Source organism: Ascaphus truei, chromosome 3 (assembly GCF_040206685.1).
Source record: "Ascaphus truei isolate aAscTru1 chromosome 3, aAscTru1.hap1, whole genome shotgun sequence".
In the NCBI taxonomy this organism is placed as follows: domain Eukaryota; kingdom Metazoa; phylum Chordata; class Amphibia; order Anura; family Ascaphidae; genus Ascaphus; species Ascaphus truei.
The window spans coordinates 107,935,833-107,956,724 of record NC_134485.1 but is presented as its reverse complement, the minus strand read 5'-3'; the positions used below and the strand labels follow the sequence as shown (position 1 = coordinate 107,956,724).

The 20,892-nt window shown below is 46.1% G+C and overlaps 1 protein-coding gene and 1 long non-coding RNA gene across 3 annotated transcripts in view; one reads left to right on the top strand and one right to left on the bottom strand.

The window, feature by feature from the left end:
- Window positions 1–20,892, bottom strand: part of RTN4RL1 (reticulon 4 receptor like 1) — a 109,707-nt gene that overhangs the window by 22,234 nt on the left and 66,581 nt on the right. The window lies entirely within an intron of this gene.
- On the top strand, window positions 6,245–20,176 carry LOC142489098 (uncharacterized). The gene is made up of 4 exons (XR_012799797.1): window positions 6,245–6,684; window positions 10,519–10,617; window positions 18,342–18,729; window positions 19,941–20,176. It is a non-coding gene; the product is annotated as an uncharacterized LOC142489098 (long non-coding RNA).

Here is a 20,892-nt window from a genome sequence, read left to right as displayed (position 1 = left end):
CCTGAGGTTAGCAGGATATCCTCAACGCTAAATTATATGCAAATACGACGCCCGGGCTGCATCTCGGCAGCGCAGGCTCGCCGTCCTGTCATTGTAGCATCACGTTACCTTTAAATGACGTGATGTTAAAGCAGCACTACTAGATTGTTTTTGGGGGGGGCGAGTTGTTATAGGATTGAAGTAGGGAGTCTCTGGAGCTGAACCCCATTCATTTTAGCTACGGGGACCCCCTGCTTCCAGAGATATTTACCTCCGTAACGGTGCCAGTATTTATGCTGGCAGAGAAACTGCGGGCCTAACATAATGGCGGTGTGTAAATGTCCCACGTCACGCGAGCCAATAGGATGCCGTGACGTTATCTGGTGCAGCCTCCTATTGGCTCGTGTAAGCCGGACCATTAAACTCTGCAGATATACTGGCACTCCGGTAAGTATCTCTGGAAGCAAGCGACACCCAGAGCAGGGCGTTCAGCTCCGGAGACCCCCGGCTTCAAACCTGTTGAAAAACGACAAACAATACGGCATGTATTGCTGCTTTAAGTATGCTTTAGGCTGAGGCCCCGCTGCATGCGCCCGCACGGCCGTCTTGCTTGCCGGCGGCGCGTGCAAGTCACTGCACCGCGTTCTGCGGTCTGCAGCTGACTTTTTTCGGCGCGGGGGGCGTGGCCTCCTTCCCTCCTCATTGGCTGACTCGTGCACCACGTGACGCGTCAGCGCTTCTGATCACCAGAAGCTTGCAGCTGCGGCAGGCTGGCGCGTCACAGCACGCAGTCAGCCCTGTCGGAAGGAGGCAGCGGAGACCCGCACACTTGAGGTAAGGGGCTGGTGGCCCGTGGCCGCGCGTCGCCGACGACGACCGCAGCGGGGCCTCAGCCTTAGCGTCACCTCGATCCCGACACTGAAAGAATGTCAATCATACCTAACTGTGGAGCTACAGCACACCCACCCAGACCACATGAGAGCCCTATTTCAGGGTCTGGATATGAGTAGCACCACGTTTAGGTACGTCCTAACTTCCGTAATGTTAAGTCCCCACGCCAACCATAACAGACTTCTGTGGTTATGCGCTGTTATGGCAACGCCCCATTTGCATGGCAGTCTCACAAATGGGGGTTATAGTTAATGCTGTGCTCTATACAGGAGGAAAACGGGGCTTAATACAGCCAGTCCTCGGTTATCCAATGGAATCCGTTCTGGAAGCAGCGTTGGGTAGTGAAACCGTTCTAAAGTGAGTCCCATGTTAATCAGTGGCGGGGAGCGTTGGATAACGCATTCAGGCGTTGGATAACGGCCATTAGGGTTGCATTGTAAAGCGTTGGATGCGCCATTCGTTGTAAAGTGAAACGTTGGATAGCGAGGACTACCTGTAATATGTTATTGTCCTTTGAAGAGCCGTTAGTGTTAACGAAGGGTTAAATTAGGTTAAAGCCACGTGACGTGTCTTAACATGGCATAGAGGATCTAAGCCACAGTGTGCTACGAAATGTTTTGGCGCCTTAAAAATAAACTACAATGAAAAATAATTACAGTACCAGGCAGAGACGGAACTAGGGGTGAGCGAGGGGGGCAGCTAACCAGGCCGGCGGTGACAGCTATCGTGGCGGAGGGAGGTGGATGATGGCAGAGGAGAGCAGAGGAGGGCAACCGGTCAGATCCCAACTTCAAGTGTCTGCCGCCAGGACGGAAACCCCCTAAGCCCCCCGAGAAAGAGGGGAGATAGGGAGAGACAGAGAGAAAAAGTGGGAAAGAGAGAGGGAAGAGAGGGAAAGAAAGGAGGAGGGAATGAGGGACAGGGGAGAGAAGGAGGGGGAGAGAGAGAATGGGGAAGAGAGAGAAAATGGGGGATAGAGAGAGTAGAAGGAGAGAGAGGGTAGAGGAAGAGATGAGAGAGTGAGAAAGAAAAAGGGGGAGAAATGGGGACACAGAAGAGGGGAGAAGAGGGAGAGAGAATGCGGTGAGAGAGGTAGAGTGATGGTGAGGGGGGAGAAAGAGGGGGGATTCTATAAATTGGGTGGGGGGGGCACAGTTGGTGGAACTTGCCCTGCAAAAATACCTAGTTCTGCCTCTGGTACCATGCATTTGTGAAATTAAAATGGTCCGTACAAATACACACCGAACACCACTGTACCAAGGTATTTACTAAAACCTCCCAGCTGCAAAATGGGGGCAAAAGTAGAGCAAAAGAATCACGCCAGAGTTATCAAAGGAAAACCTCCAATTGCTTTAAATGGATTTGTTTTCTTTGATTATGATGCTGTTTTTTGCATTGGGTTTCGCCCCATTTCTGCAGACGGGAGATTTTACTGAATAACCCCATCATGGTTGAGACCAGATCTGCCCCCAAACTAGATCACCTTTACTAGAATATTAGTGGCTGTAGGCGGTTTTTGGCCTGTTGCCTCCTATTCCCCAACACTTACTTTGTAATTGAGTATTAATCAGGCATTAGTTAATGGATGCTTAAAATAAGATGTTATGATGCGTCTAGCTTTGTTCCCACAGTTGGAATTATCACATTATTGATGTTGCTCTCTCTGCTATTTTCTGCATCTTGTTCTCATATGAAGAGTGGAATGGTTTCCTAATAAATTATTAATTAGCTCTGCCTTTTTTTATAGGCTGCTCTGTATTAATCCATGCAATATATTGCCAGCCAGACCTTGCAGCTATGTCTTATATGACCCCAGCTTAATATGTAGGTGTAGCCCTGCTCATTCTCTCCTGGGAGAGTCTTCAGCTCCGAGAGATGTAGACACAACCCTATGGGACTCTCATTCTGTGGCTTGCATCTTTACATTTACTTTCACTCGCATCCTATGTATGCCAATTCCTTAGCATTTAAGGGATCAGGAAAAATCATATTGCACAAAATGCCAAAGCCATTACCTCTGTTTCAAAAGACCTGGCCCCACTGTAAATCTCAATCTTCTAGGTAATGTTATTTGTTATTGTCCTTTACACTGAGAGATTCCAGACATGCTGTCCCATTCATAACACTATCAGCGGGTTACACAGAATGTTCGTACACGGACTATCTAAAAATCAATCTTAAGAAGCATATTTCTACATGAGGCCAATGACCAGCTCCATCACATAACTATTAGCATTACTTTTCCCAGGTAGCGCTCAAGGTGTAATGGTACAAAGGTACAATTTTTATTATTTACAAATACACTTCAGAAGTCCCCTCTAGAAGATATAAATATGTGTGTGTATGTATGTATGTATGTGTATATATATATATATATATATATATATATATATATACAGTGTTCGACAAACCTATACATTTGCTCGCCCCGGGCGAGTGGATTTAACCCCCGGGCGAGTAAATATATATATATATATATATATATATATATATATATACAAATATAGCTGTATGCTCATCTGCATGTCTTAGGCAGGTCTGCAACCCCGCCTTTCCCCATTATCACCCAGCATACAGCACCATTTTTAACATGGTTCCCTATAGGCTTAAGCTTGCTGCATGGTCACAGCTTTGAGCACAGCCAGGGTTAAGGTGCATACCCAGAAAACCACCCACAGACAGCTGTTTCGACCTTGATGGGTCTCATCAGTGTGGGGTTGATTTTACTGGGAATGCAAGAGAGGCTATGGGATAGGCTAAACCATAATACTGAGTTAAGTTATGGTGAGTAAAAAAAGTGACAAAACCCTCCACAGGAAAGCAAATATGCAAATATAGCTGTATGCTCATCTGCATGTCTTAGGCAGGTCTGCAACCCCGCCTTTCCCCATTATCACCCAGCATACAGCACTTCCAAGTGCAAATGAGCACACAGTGTCACTTTTTGCCTCAATAACCATTTTTAACATGGTTCCCTATAGGCCTATAGGGAACCATGTTAAAAATGGTTATTGAGGCAAAAAGTGACACTGTGTGCTCATTTGCATGTCATTTCCCAGAATCCCTTGCTGCAGTGGAAGTGCTGTATGCTGGGTGATAATGGGGAAAGGCGGGGTTGCAGACCTGCCTAAGACATGCAGATGAGCATACAGCTATATTTGCATATTTGCTTTCCTGTGGAGGGTTTTTGTCACTTTTTTTACTCACCATAACTTAACTCAGTATTATGGTTTTATATATATATCTATATATCTATATATCTATATATAGATATATAGATATATAGATATATAGATATATAGATACATATATACAGCTCAACCCCCTTATAACGCTGTGCTTGGGGTCCAAAGAATCACATCGTGATATAAGCGGATCGCGTTCGAAATAATGTACAATTATATGCATTGTACAATAAAGTATTTAAGATCCCAATTATCGTGTTGTAAAGTATTCATAAATATGAAAATTGTGAGCCACGCTTGCATCGCGTTATAAGCGGATTCGCGTTGTAATGGATCGCGTTATAACGGGGTTGAGCTGTATACAGTATGTATGTTTGTGTGTGTGTGTGTGTGTGTGTGTGTGTGTGTGTGTGTATGTATATATGTATATATGTATGTATATATATATATATATATATATATATATATACTGTACACACACATGTGCAATAATATACATATTTATTCCCATTTGAAAATCGTTTAGAATCTGTCGCTGTTATTATTTTTGTAAATAATAATGATTACATTCTAATTGTTTTTTAAAACATTAAAAAAAACTTTTTTTTTTTTAGATGATCACAATAACGCTATCAAATATACTGTACCACGTGGTTAATGAAAAAAAGGTACAGGGACTGCGTTCCAGCTGGAAAAAAAGTCAGGTATATCTATATAACTATATATAGCTACCATTTCTTTTCATTAGTAGAACCAGAGCTGAAGGGCACTACTGGCTTCGTGGGAAAAATCTGACAGTCCGCAGAGGTCACCAAAAGCAAGCTGTGCTTCAAATAAGGGATCTGTGTTAAGAATAAGCTCTCTTTGTGCCCCTCATGCATATGTAGACCCCTACACTAAGGGCTAGCTCACACTGGCTGCTACTCGACGTGCGCACGCTTACGTGCCGCGCACGTTCGGCACTTTTTGAGGCTAGTGGATGAGCGTTGTCACACTAGAAACGGCTTGTGGCGGCAAACTACAGCGTTGACGCTGCGACATTTTGCCGCCACAACCCAAATTGAAATTTGGGGCTGCAGTCGCGTCACGTGAGCTGGTTCAGCCAATAGAGGCGAACCAGCTCTGTGACGCGTTCGTCACGCCCCCAGCCACGCCCCCAATCGCCGCGACCCAACTCTTGCAGCTAGCTCGCAGATCGCTGGGCTGCAGGAGCGCGCACGGAAGCGTGCGGTCGTAGCAGGCAGAGTGAGCTTAGCGTTAAACCAGGCCCGTTTTAGCATGAAGGCTAGGGCAGCACTCTGGCAGTGTAGGGGTTAAACCCATTACACATGGTCCTGCATGTGAGCTGGCTCAGAGATAAGATATGTAGCCAGGTCACCTGAGGCTACTCTTCTGCCCTAGGGCTGGCAGTAAACCCTGGTACTATCAGGTTGCCAGTAGTCGGTATGGGGTTTTCCCCCTCCCCTTTGGTACTGCACTTGAGTGACAGCAGGGGGTGGTACATCCTGTTGTAGCTTGGACAATGGGGTGTCCGCCTCTGGCTGTACTTAAGGGCAGGACCGCCCCAAAGTTAGGAGTGTTCCTTCCCCTCTGAGGAAGGCAGGTCACACAACTGGGAGCCTGAGATTGGGGCCTTCCCATGTGCTCTTCCCTCCGGGGGAGAGTGAGTGTGGACCATACCTATGCCTCCGCTAGGGAGGTGGGGAAGAGATAGGACGGCTGCGGGTGCCCTTGGCCTGTAGCGACGGTCCTGGGATCATCTTCAGTGAGAGCTGAGAGTACTGCATCGGGCAGAAGCCTGCCGTGTAACTGTGCTGTGAAGAGTGAATAAACCTATCCTGTTGTGATATACCTCCTGCCTGGTGTGTGACCTTACTGGGGGGAGAGGTAATAGTTCTACCGTGGGAGATCACCTTCAGCTCCTGGAGCCTACGGCAGATGGAGGCGCTGCACTGCTAAAGAGATATGTGGGGTATGAACCCCAGAAGCCTAGTCCTGTGTCCCCACTACCATCGGCGGATGACTCAGCCCTCCTGTTACCAGCAGGTATATAAACCATACACCGTAGTAATGGACAAATCTCCCACCGGGTGGGGGAAACACCATTACAGATACAATGTTGCAGATCCCAGGCACATGAGGCATGACTCAGAGCTAGGAAAGTTCTAGTAGGCCATGTGACCGGTGGGGGGGACAGATTGCTACAGAATGTTTTGCCAAGAGACAGAGAAGGGGAAAGGTTGACACCCCCTGGGTATAAGAGGTAGGGACCCACCCTAGAAGCAAAGAGTGTGCTGGGGCAGACTGTGCTAGGTGCCCGATGCAGACAGAGGTTCCCATGCTGCAGGGAGCAGGGCTGTAGTCCAGATCTTTGTAGGGGTCTGGGGCTGTGCCTGCTTCATCCTTAGCCAGGGTCAGGATGGGTCCTGGGAGGAACTGCTGGGAGAGGGGGAACTTCTGCAAGAAAGACATGCTGAAAACCTGTCCTGTCTATGCTGTGGGATATGCTGATCCTGCTGACAATAAAAGCAAGCATCCTGTTTTAAAAGTTCCTGGCGTCCTTTTCTACGTATTCTACTCCTCACTACAGCCTTGGCCTGGATCCACTGGAGAAGCCCTGAGACAAAAGGTAAAACTGGCGGAGCTACACTACGCTGAAGCAGGTAGAAGTCCTGTTTGTAGTGTCAGAGAGAGACTGACTGCATATACACCCATCTTCTGCACGCCGGTAGGGATAGGGGTGTACACATACACACATCACAAACCTTTTTTTAAATTGTGTCTACATACAGTAGCCCTGTGTTTAGCTACATAGGTCTGTGTTGTCTGTATTCAGTCACCACAGTACCACTACTTTTTCATTCCTTGTCATTCAGCATAGACTCCATAGGGGATTCACATGCCTCATTCAGGCTTCCCCAAGCTTTGCGATGTCTCTCAAACATCAGGCAATAATCGGCTCCTTCACTGTCCGTGGCTCCCGCTCTGCATCGAGGAGTTAGATTGCAGATACCCTGATTCTGGGCTTTATTCACTGAATTATGATATCTGCTAACAAATATTAGGAGAAAATCTGTTCTGAAAATGGCAGAATTCTTTTGGGGTGGGGGGGGAGGGGATAATATGGTCTTATTTATTACGCTTTCCAGCTGCTTTGAACATATTTACATGCAGGTTTTCTGCTGAAAAATGCTTCAATGAAAATGTGAAAGTCCACCAATAAACAACGCGGTTTTATAAATATGTAATCAGGCAATCACAATATAATCATAATATAATCAATTTTGGGGAATACATTCAGCCAAAGTTTTGTAGATTACATTTAATTAATGACATTAATTAAGGTACTTTACAAAATAGATTTTTAATGAGTTGTTTATAGAAGTTTCCGCAATGGTCATATATTTTACAAAGTGGAGTGTATGTTTAGCAGATATAATTAAATCGGTGTTTATGGCATACACATTCTCATTTGTTTTAGAAAATGTTCCCACATACAGTACGATTTTAATGAATTTTGTCTGAAAACACACTTCATGCGACAATGTTTCCCTGTAATGGTTCCGGCAAAGACCATTGTTTTCGATGATAAACAGGAATTTGCAGGTTGAAATCGAAACTTTGCGAACTTTCAAGTTTGGCTGGAAGTTTCAGTTGAACTTTGCAACAAACTAATTCGAGTGAAATTCGAGCGAAAACTCGAGGCCCATCTTTCAATTCCTTTTTTCCCCCCACATTTTTTTTTTTTTATATGTAGCCCCCTCTTGGGGGACACTAGTTTCTGTAAAGGGTTGATTGCTATAAGCGGTTAACTGTGTGGGCTCACTCCCCACGAAGTGATGTGTGATGTTAATGTATTGGCATAGATAGCGCCCCCTAGGCAGGTTCTTCCGAGTTCTCATTGGGGTCCTCACTGTGAGTCCTGTACATAGGCTTGTGTGTTTAGTTCTCACTGGGGTCCTCACTATGAGTCCTGTACATAGGCTGTGTGTTTAGTAATATGTATTAAGATGTGTTGTGTAATCTTTATTTTCTTCTAGTTAGTAACATGGTAAAGGAACAGGAAACCTAAGTCTGTGGGAGAGAGATGCCAATTGTCTTGGTCCCATAGGGTTGCCCCACCGCAGCCTGACAGCCACTGTCCTCATAAGGTTGCCTATACTGCAGCCTGTGCTCACAGATGGTTTTCATTGCATCCTAGCCTCCCTGCAAGCTGTTTCCACCCCCTCCTTTTCAATGGGTAACCAAGTAACTCAACTCCCTGGTTTCCCCTATGATCTACCAGGGGATGAAGTCCCGAGAGTTATAATTTGCCACAAGTTTTTGTCAAGCTCCACCGCATGTCAATACATGTAAAGTGTTTTAGACCAGCTGTGCGCAAACTGGGGGGCGGGAGAATTTCTAGGGGGGGGGGCGCAGCAGTTACAGAGGCCCTGCGATCTTCCCCACGGTATTTAAATTAAATGCCGGGGGAGGCGTGAGGCTTCTGTAACTCCCTTACCTGCTGCCAGCCGGGTCTTCGGCGACGTGTTGCCATGGCAACACGCATCAGATGACGCGATGGGACGTCACATGACCCGCGACGTCATTTGACGCCGAGCCATTGGAGAGGGGGGGGGCGCGAATGCTGCAGCTCCCGGGAAGGGGTCCGCAGCTCAAGATGTTTGCTCGCCCCTGTTTTAGACGGCTGTTAATAAAGCACCTTTTTGTTTTATAAAAGTTCCTGGCAACTATCTTTTTCTTCATCCTTTTATCCACGCCCAGCCTGCACCTGCCCAGCACCCTGTAAAGGCCTGAGATACTGAGCACTGCCATGTATATACGTAGTTACATCCTCACCCAGCCTGCACTTACCCAGCACCCTGCAAAGGCCTGAGATACTGAGCACTGCCATGTACATACGCAGTTACATCCACACCCAGCCTGCACTTACCCTGCACCCTGCAAAGGCCTGAGATACTGAGCACTGCCATGTATATACGTAGTTACATCCTCACCCAGCCTGCACTTACCCAGCACCCTGCAAAGGCCTGAGAGACTGAGCACTGCCATGTACATACGCAGTTACATCCACACCCAGCCTGCACTTACCCAGCACCCTGCAAAGGCCTGAGATACTGAGCACTGCCATGTATATACGTAGTTACATCCTCACCCAGCCTGCACTTACCCTGCACCCTGCAAAGGCCTGAGATACTGAGCACTGCCATGTACATACGTAGTTACATCCACACCCAGCCTGCACTTACCCAGCACCCTGCAAAGGCCTGAGATACTGAGCACTGCCATGTGTATACGTAGTTACATCCACACCCAGCCTGCACTTACCCAGCACCGTGCAAAGGCCTGAGATACTGAGCACTGCCATGTGTATACGTAGCTACATCCTCACCCAGCCTGCACCCCCCCACCCCCACCGAGAATGGTTAAAAGAAGAAGTTCAAAACCAACCAAATTCCAGCAAAATCAAAACACGAGAACCAAAACCCCAATGAAAGTGCCCGCCCATGCTATGCATGTCACGTGCCCCAATAACAACACTATTTCTCCAAGAGAGCGATGGTACAGAAGGATAGGAAGAGCAGTCTACTCCAGAATACATTGTTTTCGGCATTACTAGAACCAGAGCTGGGACACTCCAGGGAGCTTTCCCGGTTCTAAGAAATTAAGATTTGCTTCTTTTTTGTTATGGTCAATGGGACATTTTCCCTTACATGGTTACGGCAAAGAACATTTGCCAATTAAAAACAGGGGTATTGACATGAGCATAGCAATTTACACACCTGTCAGTGTCACTACCTATAGGTAGAAGGGAGAACAATCTGGCCAAGTTAAATTCTTGCTTAAACAGCTTAAGGGTATATTTAGCAAGACTAAAGTGGGTGCAATTGTGGGGCAAAAAATCTGCACCAAACTGTATTTATTAAAGGGAAACAAAATCATATTGGGGCTTACGTCGTCTATGTATCTACGTAGAGAAACTTGTGATTAGACGCAGCGCTCTGTGTTGTGGAGCAAAGCTGCGGCGTATGCAAGAACAGTTACATCTGATGCAGTATGTTAGACTTGCACTACTTCTGATGGGGAGGATGTTGTGTGGCAAATAAAAGGGGAAAAGAATGGTGTAGAGATGCACAATGTGATACATCTCATTATAATCTGTGCACCATGTAACTCCCACCCCCCCTCCCCACCCCCCGACTCTTCCTACTGACACTCCCCAAGTCAAGTCAAAATGCTTTTGATAAACAGGTGCAGGATGAAAATGCCACGATCTAGCTCCAAATTTACCTTGATACTGTACATAGATCCATATGTATCAAGGCAACGGTGGAGCAATGCTGGGTCTACATAATGCACTATACTGTATGCGTCAAAGTAAAATACCCCATTGAAATCAATGAGATTTGCACCACTTTTGCCTTCATAAATCTTACAATCTAACTTGGACTTGCATCAACAGATCACATTGAGCAACTCTAGTTGTCGTCTGAACTACAGTATCCCAACCACACAGCATCTCCTCCCATCTCTTTTCTTAATACTTAGTAGAACAATGCAGGTAAGTTGTGTTCTCTCACTCTGATTTGGTCACATATAAATGATGTGTCTGGTTTTATCAGTGGTCCTCTACCCCCCTCCCCCCGTATGTTACACATTTCTTCTGTGCCACCACCACCACTCTTCTTATTTTCTCATTCTCTTTCCTCTCCCCCTCCCTGTCCACATTTAGCTCAGTACATGACATAAGCTGCCATATCGCGCTTACTTCCCCTCTAGCTCTATCTCCTCTCTCTCTGTGTGCCCTTGTTATATCATCTGTAACACCTGAGTTACTAGACAGTGTGTTCTATCTCTCGCCTATACCCCTGATATCCCTTCTCAGTCACTACAGTCACTACACCCTCCCTCGGTTACATTACATAAGCGGTCGCATCTAGGTGTTTCATGCGGGAGAGCCTCCCAGCAGCAGCCGCTCCACTCAAGTAAACATCACTGATCAAATCGCCCCACAGGAGAGCTGCTGTGTCTTGGGAGATTACTATGCTCAGCGTCTTGAGCTAAGAGACAGTATGATCACAAATAGGCATAGTGTTAACCATACCATCACTATTCCCTTTATAAGACATGACACTACTCTACAATCAATTTAAGGACCGTGGACAGCTACCACAATACGTCAGTGATTCCAACACATGTCAGAGGTACATATTGGGTTGGAAGGTGGAACATGCCTTGAAAAGGGTGGCGCTTTTTATTACATTGTATGAATCAGTGGGGCTGGACTTTCCTAGTGCTTGACTGTAATTTTCTCTCCAGTGGGAGTCCGTAAATGTTTACTTGACATAGCAGCATTTTTGGGAGTATAAAATGGCCCCAGACAGAAACTGGTCAGTGGGGCAACCAGTACTGTTACTGTGCATTAGAAGCAGGAAGCTGGCCATCTTGAAAGGTGGACATTGGGTTGGTCCAAAGCCCCACAATATTCCACTGGTTTGGGTCCTTGGAGGTTGACATGTTAGGAAATAAAAGAATGGAAGGGAATGCTGCTTTAAAGAAGGGACCAGACGCTAAGCCCAGTTCAAATGACTCCAAGTTTAGGGGACCCACTCCCACCACAAGGGGCTTGTAGTGTGCAAAGATTCAGACTTTCCCAATCCCTCCCTGATGTCCCTTCCTCCAATCCTGTCCAGTGCTGAGCAGCAGATGCTGAATGTCTTTGCCATGTACACAGAACCTGAATCCTTCTCCTAGCAGGTGAAAACAGAGTGGATGTGCTGCCATTTTACTAGCCCCCTGACAAGCCTGTGCCAGTTACAACAGGCATCCATAGTATCCCCCTTTGAATGACCCTTATAGCCACAGTTTAGGGACCTGGTCTGTTTTTGACTGTCTCTCACTTCCCACTGCACTCCAAACAACAATAACAACCAACAGGTGAGTCTTAACACACTGCATGGAATTTCCTACAGGAAGAAAGTAACAGACCGTGGAGATGGGTAAGTTGTACGTGCCAACTCACGCCAGGTCCTCAGTGTAATAATGATTCAGTCCTGGTCTTGTATTCCCACTTGCTTGTCTGTTAGTAACTTTGGCATGCTAGAGAAAGGTCTGAACGAAGACCAGCCGTGATCTTTACTACAATTTTGATCTGGAGTTAATTGGCAAGCATGAAGTATCCAGCTGTAGGCATTTCAGGCCTCCAGCATACTTAACACGTGTCCCTTAAAGCAGCAATAACCACTACTGAAGCTACCAGGTTTAAATCTCCCTATCGGGGAAAGAAAATGGCTGCCAACTGAGGCCAATAGGAAGCTGCAACATCATCGGTTGTGAATCCCTATTGGACGACCATTCAAATCCCCTCTAAAAAGCATGATGTAATACGGGGAACTTCCCCAGTAAATATACCTGGAACGGGCTGAGGGTAACCATAGCTGAGAATAGCGCAGGTTTTGCTTCACAGCACCTGTGTCCCATTTCCAATCCTGCACATAAAAAGGGAAGCTATTAAAGGGGGATTGCTTCTTTAAAGGATCAACGTGAACTGACAGCGGTATCATATTTAACCTCTTCAGCGCCAGGGGAGGCTTGTAACACATTGCATTAGTAGGTTAAATGACTCGCATCTATTTCCATGTTAGACAAGTCGCAGTATATATTTTGTAGTTTGCAACGTTTTAGTGTCTCCGTGGTAAGCAAATGCCTTTTTTTTTCTATTTATTTTTTTTACACTCTTTATCTAATCTCTTTTGTGATAGACCTGCTTGCTAGCCTGAGGCCTCGTCCAGGGCGGCGCTGAGCGGGGGCGCGCACGCTCACGCTCACGCTGGACCCGTTGCGACAATGCACGTGGCCTGCGTGAGTGGGCTCGGCGCTCAGCCGCTTGATGAGCAAGCAAAATTGATTTTGCTGCTCGTAAGCGAGTCACGTGAGCGGTTCGCCCGATATCGGGGCCGCGCCCCCAGACGCGCGCGCACCTAGCCGGCCAGGAAAAGCATGGGCGAGAAGGGCGCAGCGCCGGAGCGCCAGCGCGCCCGTTCCCTACCTGGACGAAGCCTTAGGTCTTCCCCATTTTTGGAAATAAAAATAAATAGCGGTTATCGGGCTGTAATGGCCCAAATAAGATTAAAAACCCCAGAGGATAAAATAAATAATAAATAGACCCATTTTTCACAAGAATCAAAGAGGTCAACCTTCTCGGTACCGGCGAATGTCATTAAGCTGGTGACACTGAGCATTTCTCTACAAATAAAGGGAAGGGGGTCGCTTGCTAAGTGAATCGGTAATGGATCCACTCACTTCAGTGAGAGAGTCATTATCGTTCGGCTGGTCATGTGCTGGTATTAATAATCAACGAGCATCATGCTTATGTGAATTGACCCCTTTCAGTGAATTCATCAAAGGTATTTCCCCCCCTCCACTCCCCCCAAATTCTATCAGCCAGCATGTAGGAGTGTGGTTTTAAGAAGATATATAAGGAGTTACATGACACATACTATACACTGAGTTACCATCATTTATGTACAATGTGTCACATATTCCACTATGCCAGGGGGCTCAACTCCCCCCCAAGCAGACAGGTTTTAAAGATATCTCAGCTTCAGCACAGGTGCCTCAATCTGCCTCTGATTGAGCCCCCTGTGCTGACGCAGAGACCGATTACACCGCCTGCGCTGAAGCGGGGACTGATTGAGTCACCTGTGCTGAACCTAGGACTGATTGAGACACCTCTGCTGAAGCTGGGTTATCCTGAAAACCTGACCTGTTTGGGAGGGGTCTTGAGGACCCCGAGTTGAGCCCCCCTGCACTACGGCGTACCACTATGGTGCTGCAAAGACAATAACATTTAAATATTATCAGTCAGTAAACTGGTACAGTGGGTAAGGAGAGCCCTGCTGAGAAAAGCAATCTAAAAGAGTCGCCTCACGTCCTGTGTTCTGTGCGATGTTTTGCTCCCTGTATTATGCGTAAATAATAGTTGCCAGCACTTAGCTAGACGGTAAACCTACCTGACCAAGAAACTCAAGTCAATATATACAGAGTATCGTCTCCTACAGAGAATGCAGACTATGAACTCCTTCCTTGCCAGAGAGGCCAGCCATAGATGTTTGCAATGCGTGGCTGGCCCCCTCTGGCAGCAGTGGGGTTAATTGCAGAGGGTTAAATAATCCCAATTATCCTTGTCCTAATGACAAGAGCTTGATACAGTGCCCTCATAAATGCTTTATATGGGCCAATTATTCAGATATGGAAGCGAGGTAGAAAGTGTTTGCATTTGTATTCATCGGCTGGTGCAGAAGAATTATTCGCCGCCCGCTCTCTGGAGCGACATAACATGCGAGATAAGATGATGCAGAGAGGCCGACATCCTCAACGGGCTCCCTGCCTCCTTTTAGTCAAATTCACTATGTGATCATGCAAGTCTTCCTAATGCAGTTTGTAGCCCTGCCAGGGACAGAACACGCCGCCCTGAAGACTCGTCGAAGGCATCGTACAAGCAACCGGCTCGCAGACTCATTTTGTGCCATAATCAGGTTCCCTCTTGCATTAGCTCCTTCTCTGCAAGCTCCTTCTCTGCGTGAAGTCGGTGGCTACACATGCATGCCAAGCCTCATTTATGTTTTACAATACCCCCACTCCGGCACAACACAATAGAATTCTTTCACGCGCGCGACAAGCAAGGTTTCGGAAATGTCAGAGCACAGTGAAACATAATTGCAGGGAGCGGATCCCGTGGTAGGTAGCCAGTCCAAGAGGCAATTGTCGCTACAGGTTAATTCAGGGGGTCCTCAAATCCAGTCCTCAAGAACCCCCCCCCGACTGGTCAGGTTTTAAGGATATCGCTGCTTCAGCACTGGTGGATCAATCAGTGGCTCAGTTGAAGCCACCTGTGTCGAAGCAAGGACTGGTTTAGCCACCTGTGCTGAAGCTGGGATATCCTGAAAACGTGACCTGTTGAGGGGTCTTGAGGACTGGCGTTGAGAACCCCTGCGCTAACCCCTTTAGGGACGGTGCAACATGTAGTGGTGTTGCACTACAAGGGTTAATAAACATGACGTGTTCTGAGTGGGCTAAATTGTAGAGAGAAAAACAGCATCAGATTTTTGTAAGAAATTCATGAATTTTCCCCCCGTTGGGGATTCGATTGTCACCAAGGAAACCGCGTTCAATCTCGGTCACTGCATAAACTGCGGCGCGCGCTCTGAATAGGTTTCAACTTTGAACAAGATATTCCGCCTTCCAGTTTGCGGCCGTCATGGACAGAAAGTTCCGTACAGCAATTTCAATGTTAGGAGATGTTGACGCCGGTTTGTCATGGCGTGATAGTTTCTATAGCTGAACAGAAGTGCACACCACAATTAAATAATACATTCAATATTACCGGTGCTGCTGGTTCAATGGGTACCTGTCCCGGTAATCCAGATCAGAACTGCTGAAAAGGAGATCCAACGCTCTGCGGGTTTGCTGAATAGAAAAATGTATTGTGCCACACAACGTTTCGACCGTGAAGGTCTTTATCAAGGGACAGGCATAAAGACCTTCACGGTCGAAAAGTTGTGTGGCACGATACATTTTTCTATTCAGCAAACCCGCAGTGCGCTGGATCTCCTTTTCAGCTGTGATAGTTTCTGTTCCATTCAAAATTGTAGAAACATTTATCTTTGAATTAAAAAAATGTTTCTAAAAAGTTAGGCGACATAAAATGAAAAGCAATATACGGGCGGTCCTCACTGTCCTGCGTTTTGCTTTCCGCCGAACGCCGCACCACAATGCATTCCAATGGGCCGTTTCCCGACGCCGCCCTGGATTATCCGACCCCAATTACCATGGTATTCCCTTTACGAAGTTTTCGCTGTCCAACGCAATTTCCAAAACGGATTCCGTCGGGTTGCAGAGGTACCGCCTGTACTGTTGTAATCACACCCTCCCAAAAATGAAATGATTAAGTAACGTTAGCTGCGTTCAGTTAGAACTACAAAGTTCAAATGACATTTTGGGTCATAGTATTAGTGGAGCCTCTGAAAGTTCGGGGCCCTTGAAAGGTCCGGGGCCCTGGCTTACAGCCCAGTTAGCCCAAGCCTTAAGATGACACTGGCGAAACCTTCACTAAAAATTTGTGAATTCGATAAATTGTGGACATTTGCGGCTAGTGTAAAAAAAATTGCAAATATACGAAACTTTGCCAGAAATCATAAACGGCAAATATCTTACCTACAGTACTCCTTCATAGCAACTTTTGCCAATATTTTGTAAAAATGGTTAGCCAATATTGTCAAAGTGGCACTGTTTGCGAATATTCACTTAAATAAACGGAGAGGGTCTGATTTTCCTAATCTGCCAACCACCAAATAGCCTTCGCTCCAACACTTAGCAGTGGCAGATTTCTCAGTCATGAGATCTTCTGCAAAGAGAACTTGAATAGGTTCACACATCTCCAATACCTAGGATAATAATATGACATCTGCTTATTTTCACTGTGCTGTGTATCCAGTCACATGTAAATGCAGCCACCAGACATTTCCAGTGACACTGAATTGTGGGAGTTTGGGTTTAATGTTGCCAGGTGGCTTCTCTAAAAAAAACTGGACACAATGGTGAAAGGTGCGACATGCTCAACACACACACACCTCTCCGCTCCATGCTGTTTCCTCCTCTCCTTGGCCCCACCCCAGGGTTCTAACACCTTCTCCTGATTGGGTGCATTACCAGCAGCAACCAATCAGGATGGGGAAAGCTGCCCTGCACCCTAGAAACAGCCGAGCTCTCTCCCTGCGCAGGGATATCCCGCAGCACGCCAAGCTGGTCAGGTCACTATGTCCAGAGAGGAAATACCGGACACATACATGTACAGTATCACCTCTATTTGCTAATTTGTTGCTCTATTTGCACCTAATTTACTGGACAGTGTCCAACTATAGGACAGTCCAGTTCAATACTGGACACCTAGCAACACAACTGTGTTAAAGAGTGAGAAAATGTAAATATCAGGAATGCTGCTAATTTCACCCACTGAAAATTCACATTTTCTTTGCTGCCTTAACTCAAAAATAGTAACAATTTAACTACTGCAGTGAAACGCCAGGTGTATTTTACCCCCGGTAAAAGTGAATGCATTGCCATAGTGCTGATATTTCCATGCGATAAAGCCCCGATCGGCACTATTACAATTTAATGAGTATCCATCCCTTACACTATTTGCATCCATGTGCCTGTAAATGCATTACAAAGCTCCACTGGCAGCAAAGGGTAAAAATAAAAACTGCACAAAAAAAACTGGCTTTGTGAAGACCAAATAAAAAGATGTGTTTTTTAGACTATCCAGGTGCCCTGGAGTGAGACATCTTCTCTGACTTTGCCTTCAACATGGTCCAATGCCAGCAGCCCTACCCATGCCCCCCTCTCTTATTGCCTGCTGCTAGCAGCATCACCGTCAGCTGATATGTCCCAGCTGTTGTGATAGAGTGACAGCTGCTTTCTGTACCTGTCCTATGACACCCCAGAGCTGCTGGCAAGCACAATAAATCATTGCATTGCACGTTGTTGCACTGGATTGGGAAGGCTGATATGTAATTAGCGAATGTGTTCCCTGCTTCTTATCCTTTGCCTGTCTTCTCCGTGCAGGGTGATAGATCAGTGTTTTTCCACAGTGGCTCGTAGGAACATTTTGGTTCCACGGGCATCCTGGTTCCCTGCAATCTTCCGGTCCTTTGAAAATTGTACCAAATAAAGAAGAATTTACAATGCATCTGATCTCAGACGCGCTATTAGAGAGGGTTGGGGTTCCTTACACTGCATCAGATCTCAGACGCGCTATTAGAGAGGGTTGGGGTTCCTTACAATGCATCTGATCTCAGACGCGCTATTAGAGAGGGTTGGGGTTCCTTACAATGCATCTGATCTCAGACGCGCTATTAGAGAGGGTTGGGGTTCCTTACAATGCATCTGATCTCAGACGTGCTATTAGAGAGAGTTGGGGTTCCTTACAATGCATCTGATCACAGATGCGCTATCAGAGAGGGTTGGGGTTACTCAGAATTTCACTATATAATTATAAGGATCCTTAACCAAAAAGATGGATAGAAACTACTGTAATAGTGTATAGATTTTTGTGCATGTTTGTGCTGTATCTAGTTAAACAATTGTGTACACTTATGTAACTATAGTTAGTTGTCTAATGCCACAAGTCTATATGATTAAAAAAATCATCTTTTTGGCTTTCACAGAATTTGATTGGTTTTGCTTTCGTAAAACAAAAATAACGAGTCATTTTATTTTTTTTAGATTTGGTCACAAACGCTTTTCCCGTTCGCAAACTCAAAAAGCATGTCCGGTTTATTCACAAAATCCAAGGATGAACGTTCATTTGGGCTCCAATTTCTGCCCAGGTTCAAAAGTTTGTGTCAAAGTACGACTCGCACTTCCAACCAAACTTGGACGCTCGCAAAGTTCAGAGTTCAAACCCAGCAAACCCGTCCATCCTGAGATGACGCCGCCGAGTACAGCTATTTTTCCTTTTTTTATATATTTGCACACCTACAAATGAGACGGAGCCTCGAGAGGTTTGCAGCTTCGTTTTAACATGATTGGCCTCTTCTGCTATCAAGCGAACTGCCACTACATTTTCAAGGCACTTCAACAAATAGCTATATGATTTAGTGGAGTGTACGTGGTGAGTTTCTGGCTTTGACTTTGGACGCGTTTAATGTTTAGATATCCGGCTGTGATTGTCTTTGTGAATTTCCATGTGTGTCTGTGACTCTTCATGGAAATCATTCATTAAGCTACAGTGCAATTACAATGCGGAACCAGGCAATGCCACTTAGTGAATGATTCCTATGTACTGTATGTAGAAAAGGTATTGTTTGCCAAACAGAAAATGCAACGGGCTAAGGCTTTTAGATATCTCTGTGATTAGGACTGCCAGGCGGCTTCTCCAAAAATACTGGACACAATTGTGAAAGGTGCGACACACCCGAGAGACACACACACAAGCGCCATGCTGCTTCCTCCTCTCCTTGACCTCACCCCCATGCTCCTGATACCTCCTCCTGATTGGCTGCATTACTCAGCAGCCTCCAATCAGGATGTAGGATGCTGTCCAGCCCCCTAGCAACAGCCCTGCTCTGGCCCTCACTACGTCCAGAGAGGTAATACCGGTATACACATACATGTCCACTATTACCTCCCATTTTTTTTGCTGGACAGTGTCCAAATACAGGACAGTCTAGTCCAATACTGGACACCTGGCAACCCTATACTGTGATGTTAAGGAAGATAGACAGTAAAACGTCATAAGAGTTCTCATATTGTTAATGTAACACCTCTACCCCCGGACAACAGAAGAGGACCACACCAAAGTGTCTCAATGCAGCAATCCCCAAAGAGGTACATATCTTGCACTTTGTAGTGTGGCAAAGTTACACCCCGTTACCTGAATGATGGCTGTTCTCACCTCACTGGGATCCCTAGGCAGGAATCTGGCATGACAGCTTACACCCTATCACCTCTGACAGAGCAAAGGAGTTTCTTAACCCCTAGTAATTCTAAAGTGATACACCCAGGCCCTTGCTTACAGAAGCTTAGGAGTAGCTGTCCATTCCCTCTGTGGCTGGAACCAACCAGAGCCATATAGAGGGCTCCTATCTTTAGGGGTGGCACTTCCCCAGCTGGAAAACAACAAAGTGATCCTAACACTGAACACAGACTGACATGACTTCTATGGATGAGATTCCCCTCACTCTGGTTCCACTATGATCTGAACTAGAATCTTCCATCCCCAGCTTATATACCCATAGGGACATCACTAGTCACAATGTCACGTTTTACTCTGACACACATACAACACAGAGGGGAAATGTAAAACTCACAGTCTCCCCACAGGTGGCGTGCAGAGAGTGACTTGGGGCGCACTCCAACCCTACTCCGGTCTCGGCAGATACCCGTCCTGCGCACCCTCACGCCCATGGCTTCCCTACGCTGCTCCTCTCACTTGCAGAACGTCCGGGACCTCTGATGTCAACGCACTGAATTGTCAGTAGGGTAGTACGGTGGCCTCCAATATACAAAAAGGACAACTGTGTTGTATGTGTGCCAGAGTAAAACGTTAATGCACCATACCATCTGCATTTGTGCTTCTTCCCCACATGAGGTTTTCCAGGGAGCATCAACTCCTGATTATCCTGTTCCACGGAGCTACTTTTGACATGTAAAAACAGTGCTGTTCTCATCCACTGTAACACACTGGGTTTATTCACTGTATTGTTATTATCACCACCAATCAGTTTGCGCCGCTGACACCAAGTGTGTTTAGTGTTATCTTGTTGCGGTTGGGAGGAGTTTTGGCCGCACCTGATTGGAGCATTTAATTAGTCACATTGGCCTTAGACTAATTCACACCAGCATCACGTTACATGTGTGCGCCTTTTTTATTTATTCGTTTCACCTTGATCCATTTAAAAGCCTCTCGGAAGAAAAATGTCACCAAAATTGGTGCAAAAAGTGTATTCAATAAAAAGGAATCCCAGTCTGGAGCCCTTCTGTGCACCGGGTTTTCAGCAACAAAACTTAGATAAATAGCCCCTGTAAGATGTGTACAAGACAATCTTTGGCGAGTCTGCAGGAGACGTGAAATTTTTCCCTGAGCGTTTATTTTCTGTCCTAGTTTGCAGAGACAAACAAATCCCCTCCCACCCATTGTTGGGGGAAAATGATACTTTTTCTGATGTCTTAAAAAGAAGCTTTTAGCGCCACTTTGGGGAGTGTTTGGTGAAGGGGCCTGAGTGGTCCTCCTGAAAGCCTGTATTTTTATACATCACTTGGACCCAACAAAGGT